The 16,482-nt window shown below is 41.6% G+C and overlaps 1 non-coding gene across 1 annotated transcript; it reads left to right on the top strand.

Moving 5' to 3' along the window:
* Positions 1–12,212: 12,212 nt before the first annotated feature.
* On the top strand, positions 12,213–12,428 carry LOC123063928 (small nucleolar RNA U3). Its single transcript, XR_006430624.1, has one exon. It is a non-coding gene; the product is annotated as a small nucleolar RNA U3 (small nucleolar RNA).
* Positions 12,429–16,482: the final 4,054 nt, after the last annotated feature.

Below are 16,482 nucleotides of genomic sequence, written 5' to 3'. Positions count from 1 at the left end.
ATCCAGATTACTAGAACGAAGTTCTTTTCTTTCGCCGTTTGACTTTCGTTGCTTCGTTCGATTTGATTCTTTTTGCCAACCGAAGTTCACAAGTTGAACCTTCTGGTTAGATCTCTTATTTGAGTTTTACCTGTGCATTAGATGAGTACTTATTGTATGCTTGTTTGATTGTCTCCGATAAAATACCCGGAGTGCGCCCCTGTTACTTCGAATCGTTAGGTTTCACGGATCATCAGCAAAACAAGTAACACTTTGATGGATAAAATCAGGGAAGCTCGGAAAGCTGACAAAGAGATTGCCGCTATAAAAGAGAAACTGAGCAAAGGAAAAGCTAAAGGATTTCGTGAGGATGAGCACGATACCCAATGGTTTGAAGACCGTGTTTACGTGCCCAATGACCCGGAGATCAAGAAGTTGATTTTGCAAGAGGCACACGATTCACCATATTCGATTCACCCAGGAAATACCAAGATATATTTGGATTTGAAGGATATTTTTTGGTGGACTGGAATGAAGAAGGATATTGCGAAGTATGTAGCAGTTTGTGATGTATGCCAGAGAGTAAAGGCAGAGCATCAGAAGCCAGCAGGATTTTTACAACCATTGCCGATACCCGAATGGAAGTGGGATAAGTTAGGCATGGATTTTATCACGGGATTGCCCAGGACTCGTTCAGGCTATGACTCGATTTGGGTTGTAGTTGATCGATTGACGAAAGAAGCTCATTTCATCCCAGTAAAGACCACTTACACCAGTGCTAAGTTGGCAAAGATATACATGACCAGAATAGTATGTCTGTATGGAGTTCCGAGGAGTATCGTATCAGATAGAGGAACCCAGTTTACCTCAAAGTTCTGGAAGCAGTTGCATGAAACTTTGGGAACCAGGTTAGAAGCTCATTTTTTCTTTTTCTCGGATTAAATCCACGATTTTTCTGATCGCGATTCCTGATCCGATTTTTGTTTTAGTTTAACTTTTCGCTCGTTTATCGGAATCAGGCGATTCAAGCGCCTTGGGATTCGTCTTGAAACCTTCTATCCGTTTAACCAACTTAAACAAATTTTTGCTACTGTAAAATTTGCCCTAGATCCAGATTACTAGAACGAAGTTGTTTTCTTTCGTCGTTGACTTTCGTTGCTTCGTTCGATTTGATTCTTTTTGCCAACCGGAGTTCTTAAGTTGAACCTTCTGGTTAGATCTCTTATTTGAGTTTTACCTGTGCATTAGATGAGTACTTATTGTATGCTTGTTTGATTGTCTGCGATAGAATACCCGGAGTGCACCGCCTGTTACTTCGAATCGTTAGGTTTCGCGGATCATTAGCAAGGCAAGTAACACTTTGATCATACCTTTTCTACTATCCAGTTTTATTGCATTAGATCAATCCTTACACATTGCATGATTAGGATCTAATTAAATTATGGGATGGGAAGTAGTTGAGGTAGTACCTATTACCTGTTATTATCAAACCTTTGGGAGTTACTTCTACGTTTGCTTATTATGCCATGCTATGCTAGTAGACGTGGATTGGGTGAGTGATTTCATGACAGATGTGAGATTGTTAATTAATGGTTTAGGCACCTGGGTATCAACTTAAACACGCATCTGGGTGGATTTAGGCACCTGGGTATTCCAGGACTTGCCTGTTTTCTTTTGGACCGCCACCCAGGCTCAAAGGGATCATGAGACTATTCATACTAGAAACTTCCGTGTGCAGCCACAAGCTATTATGGGCTCTAGCATAGTTGACTAAGTTATGCGAACTCTTACAGTGGTAGACTAGCAGATGTAGGGGATGTAGGTGGTATGGTCTACCCGATCGTGGTTAGCCGTGTCCCCGGTTATGGACATCTTGAGTATCTAGTACTTGGATTATCATGTGAATCTCAACATGTTACTCTAAATTAATTTTGTTGGGTTATGTTTAATGATGATGCTTAATTGGGATTGAGGATGCTGTCAACCATTCTCAATGTTTAACAACCACCATGATAGTAATTAAATTTATTCCTTTGAAGTAGGGAAAAATTGGCTTTACGCAAAACTGTAACCATAGAGCTTTCCACCAGCCAAATATGCATATAGTATAGTTGTTTCATTCCATTACTCTCTATGTGTTACCTTGGCAGCATATTCCATGTGCTGACCCGTTTTCGGGCTACAACGTTAATATTGCAGACTTTTTCAGACGACGATTAAGGAGTCTTTAGGTCATGGTTCTATACTCAGTGATGCCGTTGGAGTTGATGGACTCACTTATCTTCCAAGCCTTCCGCTGTTATCGTTATTAGATGGCCTTAAGCCATATTTATTGTAATAAGTTCTCTTATGAGACACTCGATGTAATAAGTGTGTGATTGCTACTCTGCTATAAATCCTCCGAGTACTGTGTGGTGTCAGCATTACTGATCCAGGGATGACACCGGAGCACAGAGATCAGACTGTTTGAGGTCTGGTCGCTACATACCACTACTATCATATTACTTTGCTACTAAACACTTTGCTGCATATATTAGGTTTCCAGGTGCGTTTGAATTGACAACTCCACTGCTAATACTTGAGAATATTCTTTAGCTCCCCTTGTGTCGAATCAATAAATTTGGGTTGAATACTCTACCCTCGAAAACTGTTATGATCCCCTATACTTGTGGGTTATCAGCACTCCGTATGCAAGCATCCGGATGGCTGCAGTGCATTTCTGATAAGATGAGAAGCCAATCTTTCCAAGGACATCCTCTTTGCACTCAAAATAATTATTGTATCCGACCACGCCCTCTCTAATATGGTTGAAAAGATGCCTACTTAGACGGAAACGCCATAGGAATTTTTGATGTTTGAACAACGGGTTGGTTGTGTCAAAGTAGTCCTTCCAAAGAAGGAAATGGCCGCTCTCTCGGTTGCGATTCAACGCCGGAAGATGCCCCGGGATTGAGCCACGGAATAACGGCCGCTGCCTGTTAAGGTGGGCATGGACCAACACGGTAGCCAAGATCTCCTCCTCCTCATTGGACGAGGAATCGTCGGAGTCGCAAAGGAAATTGTGGAAGAAGAACTCGTCGGCGGAGTCCATTTTGTACCTTGGCAAACTGTCGAACAGCTTGTGGGCGTTAATGAAGAAGCTGGCCGGCGAAGAGATGCGCGCCTCGCTTGGACCAGGTGGCTGGCCTGGAGGCGTCCGACGAGCGTGCCGGCGTCAGGGCAGCGGATGTTGTCAGATGAAGGAGCTGGCCGGGGCTGGGAGGCGGCTTCCTGCTCGCGCCAACGTCGGGGGTGGGGGGGTGAGGAAGCTTCGGTGCCTCGGCGACGAGGCGATGGTGCCAGCGGCATGGAAGATGGCGGTGTTGGGGGGAGGTGTGGAGGCACCGGTTGCTGGCAGAGGCACCAGAAAATGGGAAGAGGCGACGACGGGGGAGGGGGGGGGCGAGGGTTTGCTATCAAGGGGTGGGAAGGATGGCCAATGCGCACCGACTGGCGGGCCAGGGGGAGTAGTTGGCGCGCGTGTCTGTCTAGTGTCCGCGCTGACACAAATCAGGATGTAAAATGGCTGGGAATTGGTCGGCAGGCGGACGAAAAGTGGACGCGCATCTGTTTGGGTCAGCGCGTTGGGTCAACTTTTCTGTCTGCCGCGACCCAAACAGACACGCGCGGACGAAATTGGTCACCACTATAAAGTTCTCTCACCTGCAATAAAATAAAATAAAAAGTTGACTTATTAAAAAGTTTAATTCGATGTTTTTCTTGTGAAGGAGATTAAGCATTTGATGGGCCTTAGACATACTTGTATCACTCATGTTTCTAGGTCTTAAAATAAAGCTAGCGATAGTTTTGCGAATTTTGCTAGAACTCAAGGTAGGACCATGACCTGGCTTGGGGTTGGTCCGGTAGAGGTGTTGGAGATAGTTTTTTATGATTGTAAGGATATTTTGATTGAGTAATACAAATTTTTCTCCCTGTAAAAAAATTAATTTGATATTTATGCTTGCCTTGTTTTTTTTAAAGGGAGGATGTACCCTGGTCTCTGCATCTGAGCTTGAAGCCACCATCTTGAAAATACCTGTCGCTACTCTTATAAAGGGATGTCGAATATCCGAACCTAATTGATACCAAACAGACATCACACCAACACCTAATGTCTAATGCCGGATGGCCCATCCAAGCCACAATACTTGGTTTGAGTTACAAGATGCTTATCGCTAACAATCAACAGTGTCCTCGGTTTTTGTCTCTAGGTCCCGTGCATCCACGTTTAGTTCACCTTGTGGCTATCTTTTGATTTTGTTTGCATGCTTGGCTTGGTTTTCTAGAACGCATTTTTCAGTTAATGTGACAATGCGAAAATTATCCTCCTTATGCGGGTAGAGCATATGATAAATGTGTATTTCAGCGGCTTGCGGTACGCATCGTCACTGAGATTCTCAAACTTTGGGCGACAAAGCACTATAATCCACTAATCTAGCCAAGATACAACACGAGCGCATAAATTCACTAATTGCCAACATGTCTTAGCAAAATAAAAACTTGGTCTGGAAATGACCTTTGTGGTCATGGATACTAGTATGATCGAGCAGACCAGTTAAAGGACGAATCCTCCAAGAAGACTCCATCTCCAGTTCACTACAAGGTTGATGTAATCTTAGGCGGGAACCCACAGCTCTATAATCACAAATTCTGATGCCTCCAAGTCCTATGATGTTTGTCTAAGCACAAAACAGATCTACATTGCATATGTGGCATGATGATATAAATCTACCAGTGACCAAGCTCTACCTTTGCTTGGCCTATGTGTGCAAGATGACTTTGTGAACTATGATCATGTTCCATCTATTTCTCACGCTTAAATAGAAACATTGTGCAAGAACCATGAGATGGATTCTTTCATGCGGTTCATTAGTCATAAAGAGCACATCTGCATTAATGTACTTCTCTGTATTCGCAAAAAAAATGTGCTTCTCTGAGCATCCAATCCCTCAATGAAGTAGCTCTCTAATAGATGTTTTGACCATGAAAAATCAATTTCGTAATTTAGTACCTAGATGACACCATTTTGAGAACAATGTGTGCATTTGTCATGCCCACCCTCATGGTCACTAATAAGTAAAATAGATCTAAGCAACCAGCCATCAACTCATAATTTGGTAAACGCCTTACCCAAATATCTCCACTGAAAGACGGAAATGTTTCCACATGTACTTCTTGGTTCGTCTCACTAATAAGGGTAAAAAATTGTTTATTGTCTCATCATTGATATGGGGAGTATATTAATCATTCACATTATGTCAAAAAGCTTAATCCAATTTCCTGCGGTTCGTTACTCGGTATCTAGTTTTAGCCATGTGTATTGGATACCACAGATGTAGTATTAGAGTTCAGTAGATTCCGTTTCATTTTGTTAAACCATTATAGAGACCGTATCTAAAAATTTCCATCTATTATATCTTATAAAGGTATGCCTAACCAGAAAAATATAGGCATGCTAGAAATCTTAGAAAAAGGTAAAACATCTAGTCGTTTATTTAAATAGCTCACATCACACAATTAAACACATTTCCATTAGATAATTTAGGACCAACGAGACCAACCACCATGAAAAAGGACCCGAAGAGACAATTAAAACATTTTTTGGTATTGACCTCTTTTCTATCTCTCTCCCATGGCATCTTTTCCCCGTGCATGTATTCCATCAATTTCTGACGTTTCACTTGTGTGTCCCCACAATTTCTAATGGACCGCACTATTTGATAAACATTATGTATTCAGTATACTACTAAACACCTTTAACCTAACCATGATGCTTCTCTTTACCACATTTCTACAAAAGAATATTGCACGCAAGTAAACACACACAAAAATGATGTTAGGAAGGTTCTTTCATATTTCAAAAATTCAAAATATATTCTCTCAAATGAAAAAATCAAATAAAAAATAGTTTTCTCTAGTAAATTCGTCACAACGAGATCTTTGGATGTGTGAGTAATCTTCAACCTCGGCTTGTCCCTAAGTCCCATGCATCCATGTTCATCGCCCCCATGCCCAAGCCGGTCTAATGTTCGCCTTTATCTCTGTGAAATATGCAACGCTAACAGCTGGGGCATTTTGGCAACTTAATTTCGGATGTGCGAGTAACTTTTTTGTCTCTAGGTCCCATGCATCCGTGTTTAGTTCACCTTGCGGTTATTTAATTTTTTGATTTTGTTCTTGTATTTTGCGTGCTTGGCTTGGTTTTTTATAACACATTTTCGAGTTAATATGACGGCAAAAATTATCCTCCTTTTTTCAGGTAGTGCATATTGTAAATGTGCATTTCAGTGGCTAGGAGTAAGAATCATCATAGATGTTCTCAAACTTTGGACGATTATGCAGTATAATCCACAAATCTAGCCAAGATACAACATTGAAGTACATACCAGCTGACTGCCAACATGTCTTTGCAAAATAAATACATATTCTGGAAATGGCTTGTGAGGTCAGGGATACTAGCATGACCGAGTTCACCAATTAAATGAGTCCTCGAAGAAGGGTCCATCTCCAATTGACGAGCAATTTGAAGCGGCCTTATGTGGAAATTGACAAACATACAATCACAAACTATGATGCTTCCAAGTCCTATGATGTTTGTCCGGATGTGTAAAGCTTATCTACATTGCACATGTGGTATGATGATATAAACCTACCATTGACTGAGCTCTACCTTTTCTCGGCTCATGTGTGCAAGATGACTTTGCAAACTATGATCATATTTCATATATTTCTCATGCTTAAATAGAAACATTGTGCAACAACCATGGGATGGATTCTTTCATGTGGTTCATTACGGCCATAAAGAGCACTTCAACATTAACGTACTTTTCTGAGCATCCCATCCCTCAATGAAGTAGCTCTCGGATACATGTTTTGATCATGACAATTCAATTTCATAATTATAGTACCTGCAGGATGCAGATGCTACCATTTTGAGAAAAGCGTGTCCACTTCTCATCTCTACCCTCATGATCATTGACAAGTAAAATGGATCTAAGTAACCAGCCATCAAATCATTATTTGGCAAATGCATTACACGAATCTCTCCAATGGAAGATGGCAATGTTTCCATTGCTAGTTCTAGGATCGTCTCACTAATAAGGGTAAAAAAGAAGTGCTTATGGTCTCATCATTGTTATGGGGAGTAGATTATTCATTAACATTATGTCAAAAAGCTTAATGCAATTTTCTATGGTTCGTTACTCAATATCTAGGTACAGCCATATGTATTGGACACCATAGGTGTTGTATTAAAGCATCTCAGTAGACTATGCATAATTTCATTCTGTTAAATCATTATAGACAGGGTATGTAAAAAAATCCATCTATTATACTTATAAATGTACGCCTAAGCAGGAAAATGTAGGCATGTTAGAAATCTTAGAAAAAGAGCAAAACATCTATTTTCTCTATTCCTAAATATAAATCTTTTTAGAGATTTCAATAAAAACTGCACACGGATGTATATAGACATATTTTAAAGTGTAGATTCCTTCATTTTGTTCCTTATGCAGTCCGCATTGAAATCTCTAAAAAGACTTATATTTAGGAACTGTGGTAGTAGTTTTTTATTTGAGTGACCCACATCACACAACTAAACACATTTTAATTAAACAAGGTAGGATCAAAGAGACCGGTTATCTTGTAAAAGAACCTGAAGAGACAATGAAAACAATTTTTGGTATCGACCTATTTTCTTTCTCTCTCCCATGGCATCTTTTCCGGATATGTTGCATGTATTCCATCAATTTTTGATGTTTCACTTGTGTGTTTCTACAATTTCTAACGGACCACACAATTTGACGATCATTATGTATTTAGTATATTGCCAAACACGTTTAAACTAACCATGATGTTTCTCTGTATCGCATTTCTTCAAAAGGATAATGCTCGCTAGTACACACAAAAAACACGATGTTATCAAGATTATTTAGTATTTCAAAAATTAAAAAAAAACCTCTCAAATGAAAAAACGAATACAAAAATATTTTCACTAGTAAATTTGTAGCAAAGAGACCTTTGGATGGAGTTGTGAGTAATCTCTAACCTGGGCTTGTCTCTCGCTCCCATGCATCCATGTTTAGTGCATATTGTCGTTATTCTTTTATTATCTTCGCAACGAGATATTCCCTTGCTGACTCACAGCGTGGGAACTATATCTTGCTTATAGTTAGATGTATGCTCCACTCGCCTGAAGCGCATCCCTGCTACAGTAATGGGCCGGCGCACGGCTCCAACATCGTTTTCACTTTTTTGCTATTATTTAATACTTCAATCGAGTTTTTTCTCCAGCTTTCTAAGATTTCTCTACGGTTTTCATTCCCACTGTTTTGCTTTTTTTTTCCTTTGGTTTTCACCGTTTCCTTTCTTTTGCAGTGGTATTACTTTGTCTTTTTTTTGTTCCTTTCTCCTATTTTCTTTGTTTCTTTCTTCAGTTCCATTGTTTTCTTTTTTCTTTTATTTCAACACATGTCGATTCTTCACATGCAATGTACATTTTTCGCATAGATCAGAAGCATTTTATACATGTTTTTTTTCAAATACATGTTTTGATGTCTACTTTTTTCCATACATATTTGCATCCGAAACATTTTTTAGACATGTTTAACATTTTTCAAATACATGTTTTGTTGTCTATTCTTTGGCATACACATTGTATTTGTACATTTGTTGTATACATCAAAAGCATTATTTTTATACATGTTACATTTTTCAAATACATGATTAACAGTTTTTAAAATACATGGTTTGATATCTATTCTTTTTCGAACATGCTATACATTTTCTGCATATATCTGAAACATTATTTATATACACATTTAACATTTTTTTTCAAATACTATTTTGATGCCATTCTTTTTCATCACATTGTAAATTTTGAGTATACATCGGAAACATTATTTTTATACATGTTTAGCATTCCTCAAATACATGATTAATATTTTTTTCAAACATGTTTTGATGTCTATTCTTTTTCATACACATTGTACATTATATATATATATATAGGGTCGCGCTATTCGTCATCCTAGGTGAGGAATAGTTATTCTTCACCCCCTTTATTTTACCATCAATGCACCGTAATTTTACGTTCTGTAAGTTTTGTCTTATTTCCGACGCAAAAAGGGACCGTAAGAAAATATATAATCGCCGTAAAAATATATTTTATATCATGTAAAATTATAAATGTAAAAATATAGTCTAAAAAATACACATAAACTGCAAATTTTTCTTGTCTTATGACCTATATTTTTATTTTCTTATGTCAAATTTTACGTAGTGAATCAATAGGAATGTAACTATTTGAATTCCGAACGTAATTTAATTATAAAATGATCGTAATATTACATCGGGTGAAGAATACCTTATTCCGCACCCTGGATGATGAATAGTAACACTATATATAAATATATAGCCTTTTTACTATTATTATTTAAATCGAAATTTAAATGGATATAATGCTAGGAAAATTCAACGGCAGATGCTGCGGCTAGGAGTATGTACTCCTAGGAGTACTAACCCATTTTCCTATATATGAAGCATTTTTTTATACACAGTTAATATTTTTTTCAAATGCATGTTTAACATTTCTTTTAAATACATATTTTGATGCATAGTCTTGTTCATACACATAGTATATTTTTGTATACATCTAAAAATTGTTTTTATACACATTTAACATTTTTCAAATACAGGATTAACATTTCTTCAAATACGTTTTTTGATGTCTACCATTTTTATAAACAATGTAATTTTTTGTATATATCTGAACATTATTTTTTATACATATTTATCATTTTTCATACATGATTTTTAAAATATACGTTTAATTTTTGTACATCTATAACATTTTTTAAAACTGTCAGATGTGTTTTTTAAACATATGAATATTTTTGAAATATTTATACATTTTTGAATGTCTAGACATTTTTTGAATGGTAGAAACATTTTCTAAAAATTGAATGAACATTCCTTTACGCTACATTTACATTTTCTAAATGCATGATGAACACTTTAAAAGGCATACTTTTACCTCACGAGGTATGGACAACTCAATGGGAAAAAAACATACGCTTCAACTGTGAACTTACAGAGTGATCAACACCAGACACATGTTTTTTAGGAGTAAAGCCAAGTTTAATTCATCAAAGTCCACATGACGTGGGATACAATGCAGGTGGTGGGTTAGCCAAACCAGATGTGGCGTCATGGACCACGGGAGAGAGAGTACCTGGCTAAACTATGTGCTTTAGAGGTCACAGCACGACCTTCAAAAGAAAATTTACAATGAAAGAGAGTTGCTTTGAGATTAATCACACTGATAATGGCATTGTATCTACCTTAACTTTTGATACCATGTGGTGGATGCGTTCATGCAGTTCATTCCTGCCATGAAGAGCAATAATCATTCATGTACTATTCTGAGCATTCCATCCCTTTAATGAAGCAACTAGTTTGTCTATACTTTTGATAGAGTATAGAAGACTATGATCCCAACTCTCAGTCTTGGAAGCGTGCATATATTGGCCCCTTCTTTCAGCTGGGCTCTCTATTCCACAGGAAAGAACATAACAACTTTAGAGCGAAAATAGCCACAAACATGAAGGGGGGCTCCCTTTCGCACATGATTAGGCTGTGCCGCTTCACTAGTCCATTCTAAACCATTCATACAAGGATAAATAAACTTCCAATGAATGTTGGACATTATTTGACCACAAGTAGATCTATGGTTGATGTTTTATCATAACAACTGAAGTTCATAGTAGTTTGTAGAGATGACAACATTTTTGAAAAAAAAATCATTGGATCATTAACAAGTAAAACAAGTCTAAGCAAGCAACCATCAGGTCATCATTGGTAAGTGTCCTTGCAACTTTCTCCAACAGAAGATATAAATGAATTGCGTATTGACCTTTTTTTCAGCAGAGGTTCATAATTGGCCATGCACCGTGTCGATGGGGTGCCCAAGTATATTACCACCATCGATGATGGAATTACTTCGATCCTTTATACGAGACTGGTCTAAAGTACAATGATTAGGCGTCGCCAGGACCCATCAAACTATTTCAACGGAATCACAGGGACATGAGACACTATATACCTAGGCTACGGCCCTTTTATAGTTAACTAAAATGTCTTATGTGGCCTTATGATCTTTACGACGTCAGTGGAACCTAATCTAGATGTTGTCTATACTCCTAACGATAATGCTCCTCAAGATCAATGTGGTTTGCATTTAGCTTGTGTGGTACGTGTGAATTTACTTGTTTTCTGTCGCGGCCTCCTGCACTTTATATATGCGGCTTGTATTGGAAGGTTTACTCTATGGATTAGGCTCGTAGACGACTCCAATTCCAATATATGAGAAGATCACCTTTGGTCGTTTTAAATTATGGATTGCTGGTACTTCATATCCTGTCCTATGCGAAGTTATTGCCATATGCAATAGGGTATGAGTGTTCTAGAAGATCCCTCACACTCGTATGCTAACATGTAATCGTGTTATACATATACGGTATATACATGTATTATGGTATATTCATCGGAGAGACGCCAAACACTTCATAATCTCGTGAGTTATGTGAGGAGTGTTAGTTAAATAGATTAGAAAAAAATAATTAAGGGGTTGCAAAAGAAAGATGGGAGCTTCTTTTTTTTTCCCTTTTTTGCAAAAACAATAAGGCTTGGCCAATGGTGGTATCTGTCGTACTGTCTCCCTCGTGTTCTCTGTGCATGCGCTCAGTTCAGGTCACCATGCCTTGCTCATAAGTTGGTGGCGGTATGTCTGAACATAGACGACGTAGAGATGAAATAGCTGCTATTTTGGTACACAACCTACGTGCATATCAAGAGATGGAAGAGACAGAAACAAAAATTAAGCACGATGGGCATGCTGCGCATGAGATTGAATTTTCATTTGGTCAACATCAGATTTTTTTTTTGACGTGATGGTCAACATCAGATTGAACATATTATATTTTTTTTTAGTCGAGATTGAACATGTTGCATGTGCGTATGCTTATGCAATCTGGAAGCCCAAATACCAACGGGCTTCAAGCCACTCGGGATAACAAACTAGGCCGGCCCACAACATAACATATGCGAGATTACAGGGCACAAACGGAGTTTAGTACCACCTCGGTTGTTTAGCGGAAGCAACACGGTTTAAAAGGACAGGCCCTGCGCACATTGGCACGACCTTACTTGAACAGGATCTGTTCTATAGTAGTCGTACCGCTGCATCCTTTACCAATAAGGAGGCAAGCACTTAACCCTGATTGATGACATGACACCTGTGGGCCAGAGCGTGATTAATGGCTGGATCATCAGTTGAGATGATCCATGGCTGTAGAGGATCGTTCTTGATCAGCTCTAGCTGACCAGGTGGCTATCAGGTTGTCTGACAGGGCATTCCCATCTTTTTTTTGGCCGTCAGCACAATTGACTACTTCTGTGGCTGTTCAGTATTTTTACACTGCATTCTGAATCTTTATCGAAAAACCTGAAGTTTTAATCGAAAAAAAATGTAGTTAGAAGTGTATGCAGATTACTACATCCGAAAATATAAAATGTTTGGAACGCCATCAAACAATCGCCGGCTGACCGTGCTCCTGGTCCGGACGGCTTCTCCGGCGTCTTCTATAGGCGGTGCTGGCGCATCATAAAAGCTGATCTCATGCGAGCCCTACAACAATTCCATGATCTCAACGGTGGCCGCAGTTTCAAAGACCTCAATGCAGCAACGGTGGTGCTAATTCCAAAAGCTCCGGATCCAACTGACATTGGTCATTTTCGACCAATTAGCTTTGTACATTCCTTTGCTAAGCTCATCGCAAAGATCCTTTCCCTGCGCCTCGCCCCAAAACTTGGCAGTCTCATCTCTCCAGCGCAAAGTGCTTTCCTGAAGACTAGGTGCATCCACGATAGTTTTTTCTTTGTCAGAAATGCCGCACGCAGCCTGCACCGTAGAAAGAAACCTGCACTACTCTTCAAAATGGATATAGCGAAGGCGTTCGACTCAATCTCGTGGGAATATCTACTTGAGCTACTTCAGAAGCTAGGTTTCTCTGCACGATGGTGCGATTGGATCGCTCTGCTTCTGCAATCCTCCTCCTTTGTAGTCCTTCTAAGTGGTGTGGAGGGCGAGCTGATAGACCACCACAGAGGACTACGTCAAGGCGACCCGCTCTCCCCATTTCTCTTCATCCTTGCCATCGACATGCTGCAGCGGATTCTAGATCGTGCTGCCGCCCTTGGATACCTGGCGCCACTTCCTGGGCGCGATGTCAAGTTGCGCATCAGCCTCTACGCGGACGATACAATCATCTTCTCCAACCCACGCAATGAGGAGGTCTCCTGCTTGCTAACTATACTAGAGAAGTTCGGGGAGGCAACGGGTCTGCGAGTAAACCCTTCAAAATCCACTGTCACGCCTATCAAATGTCAGTCCTTGGATCTAGACAATATACTGCAAGGTTTCCCTGGAAGGCGAACAAGCTTTCCGATCACATATTTAGGCTTGCCGATATCCTTAGGAAGACTGAAGAAGGTGCACCTCTAGTTCATCTTTGATCGCGTCAAAGCCAAGCTAGCAGGATGGAAGGGGAGGCTGATGAACTGTGCGGGACGGCGAGCGCTGGTCCGCTCTGTGCTCCTAGCCATCCATACATTCGCGCTCACCGCAATCAAAGCCTCGGCTGGAGTCTTGAAGGACATTGACAAGATTTGCAGGCGCTTTCTTTGGGCTCAGGAGGAGAAGCTATCCGGCGGCAAATGCAAAGTAAACTGGCAGACGGTCTGCTCCCCGATCGATCTTGGCGGACTTGGAGTTTTAGATAGCGCTAAATTTGCTAGGGCGCTGCGGCTGAGATGGCTATGGCTGTTGTGGGATGAGGCTAACCGGCCATGGAGTGGCTTTCCTTTGCCGTGTGACGACCAGGATCGCCAGCTCTTTGCTGCTGCAACAAGCGTCTCTGTTGGCAACGGCGAGCGCACACTCTTTTGGGAATCCACCTGGCTAGGGCCGTTGCCGCCAAAGGCGATTGCACCCTCTCTCTTTGCCCGATGCAGGTGTAAGAATCGCACAGTCAAGGATGCGCTGCAAGGCCAAAAATGGATTCACGACATCCGCCCCCCCCCCTTCGAATGCCAACATATTTGAATTCAGGAGGCTATGGAATATGATCGACGAGGCCCAGGTTTCACTGCAGCCAGATGTCCCGGACAATATCACCTGGAAGACAAGCCTCTCCGGCACCTACAGTGCAGGGGCCGCTTACAAGTTCCAATTCGCTGGACGGATCGGATCAAACTTCATAAACATGTTTTGGAAGGCCTGGGCTCCTCCACGCTGCAAGTTTTTCACATGGCTGCTAATGCTCGATAGGCTGTGGTGCGCCGATAGGCTGCAAAGGCGCTGATGGCCAAATGAATACTTCTGCCCGCTGTGCGTCCGGAATCTTGAATCATCAGTGCACCTGCTCTGGCACTGTCCGATGGCAAGGACGATCTGGACTGCAGCGACAAGATGGCACGGCTGCGCTGCTCTTGCTCCAACCACCTGGCCAGAGGGCGACAGATCTGAGATGTTCTGGGCACATATCATCGACAACACACACACACCGAGCATCAGAAAGGAATCAGGTCGCTCACCATGCTCATCACATGGGAAATTTGGCTCGAGCGAAACCGTAGAGTTTTTCACAAGAAGATCGTTGCGCCCTGGGCTGTCATCCAGGCAGTGCGAGGATCCCTGGAGGCTTGGAGACTGGCGGGAGCGAAATGTTTGCAGCCCCCTTTTGGGGACCCAACGTGAGAGATCATCCAAGTATGGCTTAGGGGCCTGGCCCTCGTTTCATTTCTCTTCTTTTTCTCTCCTCAAACCGCGTCAGCGGCTGTGTAAATATTGCTCCCTACCCCTATAATATAATGGCTAGCAATTGCTGGCGGCTTCAAAAAAAAAATAAAGTGTTGAGTTTCATCCGTAGGATTAACATCCATTGAGCGAACGTACAAGTTTCGTCCCTAAGCCATGGTGGTCATCGGTCAACACTGTCATGGCCAAGGCCCCCAAATGTCGGATGCCATTTTTGACTAAGACTGGCATCAACAGCTAATCCCACTCGACATATTCCTTTGCTCTCTATACAACGGCGCTTTTCCTTGTCAATGTTTCCCCCTAAGCCGATGTGGTGTTATCCTATCTTATCATATCAACAGAACCAGCATACGCAATCGCTAATAACATGGATAAATCTTCCGCCAAAAGGGAGAGAGATTTGGGAAGGGCTACCCGGCCGTGGGATCTCGGAGAATGTGATGCTTCCGTTCCACCCTTCCATGGCGAAAGAAGCTTGAAGCAATTATAGTAAACAAACACATGTACGCTTCTCCTATAAACAAAACATTTCTCTGGATATGCTGGAGTGGGGAGAGAGATGCCATAACCCTAGAAAACCAAACAGCCCCCCTAAACCGTGATCTCGCGTGATCTAATCACGGGGTTATTGTAATGCAAACATGTGATCGGTGTCTTGAAGGGTGCGTTTTAAAATCAGCGAAGATCGATTTGCTCCTGACAGTGTGATCCAAACGCGACCATTTGGGTCGTACCTTCCCCAATTAGGTACTACAGTTAGGGCATGCAAGCATGTGGTAGTGTCCAATGCGTGACTAGGCACGAATCGGTTGCTACTGCTACGAGACAGCCAAATCTTTCCTACTAACAAACACATGACACGAGCAAGTAATTCCGCATGTGTTAAACAGTGGGCTAGAATACAATCCCAGGGATCGATCGATCTTGTGCGAAGGAAGATATGGAGGCGATCGAGGATTGGAAGCATGCATGAGACCAATTTCCCTCTACACCGACTGCACCCATGCACATGGATCAAAGGGCGTAGGAAGGGACAGGCGCACTGCTGCCGAGCCTCTCGAGTGAGTCCCATCATGGGCACTCATTGCGGTAATTATGGCCGCAATTATGCCAGTCCGAAAGGCCCACAGCTAGCGGCGAAGCTGGCTAGCAAAGCCACACGAACACGATCGACCCTAATGGAGTGGATTAGCAATAATTGTCTCATTGAACCACTATACTAAGCCCCTCCTTTTCTTTTGACCACCGATGGATCGTCCATGATCACACACACCGCGTTTGCGTTTGCGGTTTGCGCTTGCACGGCGACAGAAACCCCAGGAAAGGCTGCGGCGGGCCATGAGCCGGCCGGAGGAGGCCTTTGATTCTTTTTGGACACGGCATGATGATGGCCAGCGCCACCGCGCAGCCTTATTAATCCGGCCGGCCGGACCCCCGCCGTATAATAATCATGCTTTCGCTGCCGGGCGAGCTCGCTTGTCCCTGGCCGGTAGGTGACACGATCTCAGAATCAGCACTGCCGGTTGATCTGCGTGTGCTTCGATGCTCGTACGTAACTACTCCGTGTTAGCTGTGTGAGGATGTGG

The sequence above is a fragment of the Triticum aestivum genome, chromosome 3A (genome assembly GCF_018294505.1).
Source record: "Triticum aestivum cultivar Chinese Spring chromosome 3A, IWGSC CS RefSeq v2.1, whole genome shotgun sequence".
Lineage (NCBI taxonomy): Eukaryota > Viridiplantae > Streptophyta > Magnoliopsida > Poales > Poaceae > Triticum > Triticum aestivum.
The sequence above is the reverse complement of the archived record's forward strand: the minus strand, read 5'-3'. Positions and strand labels throughout refer to the sequence as shown.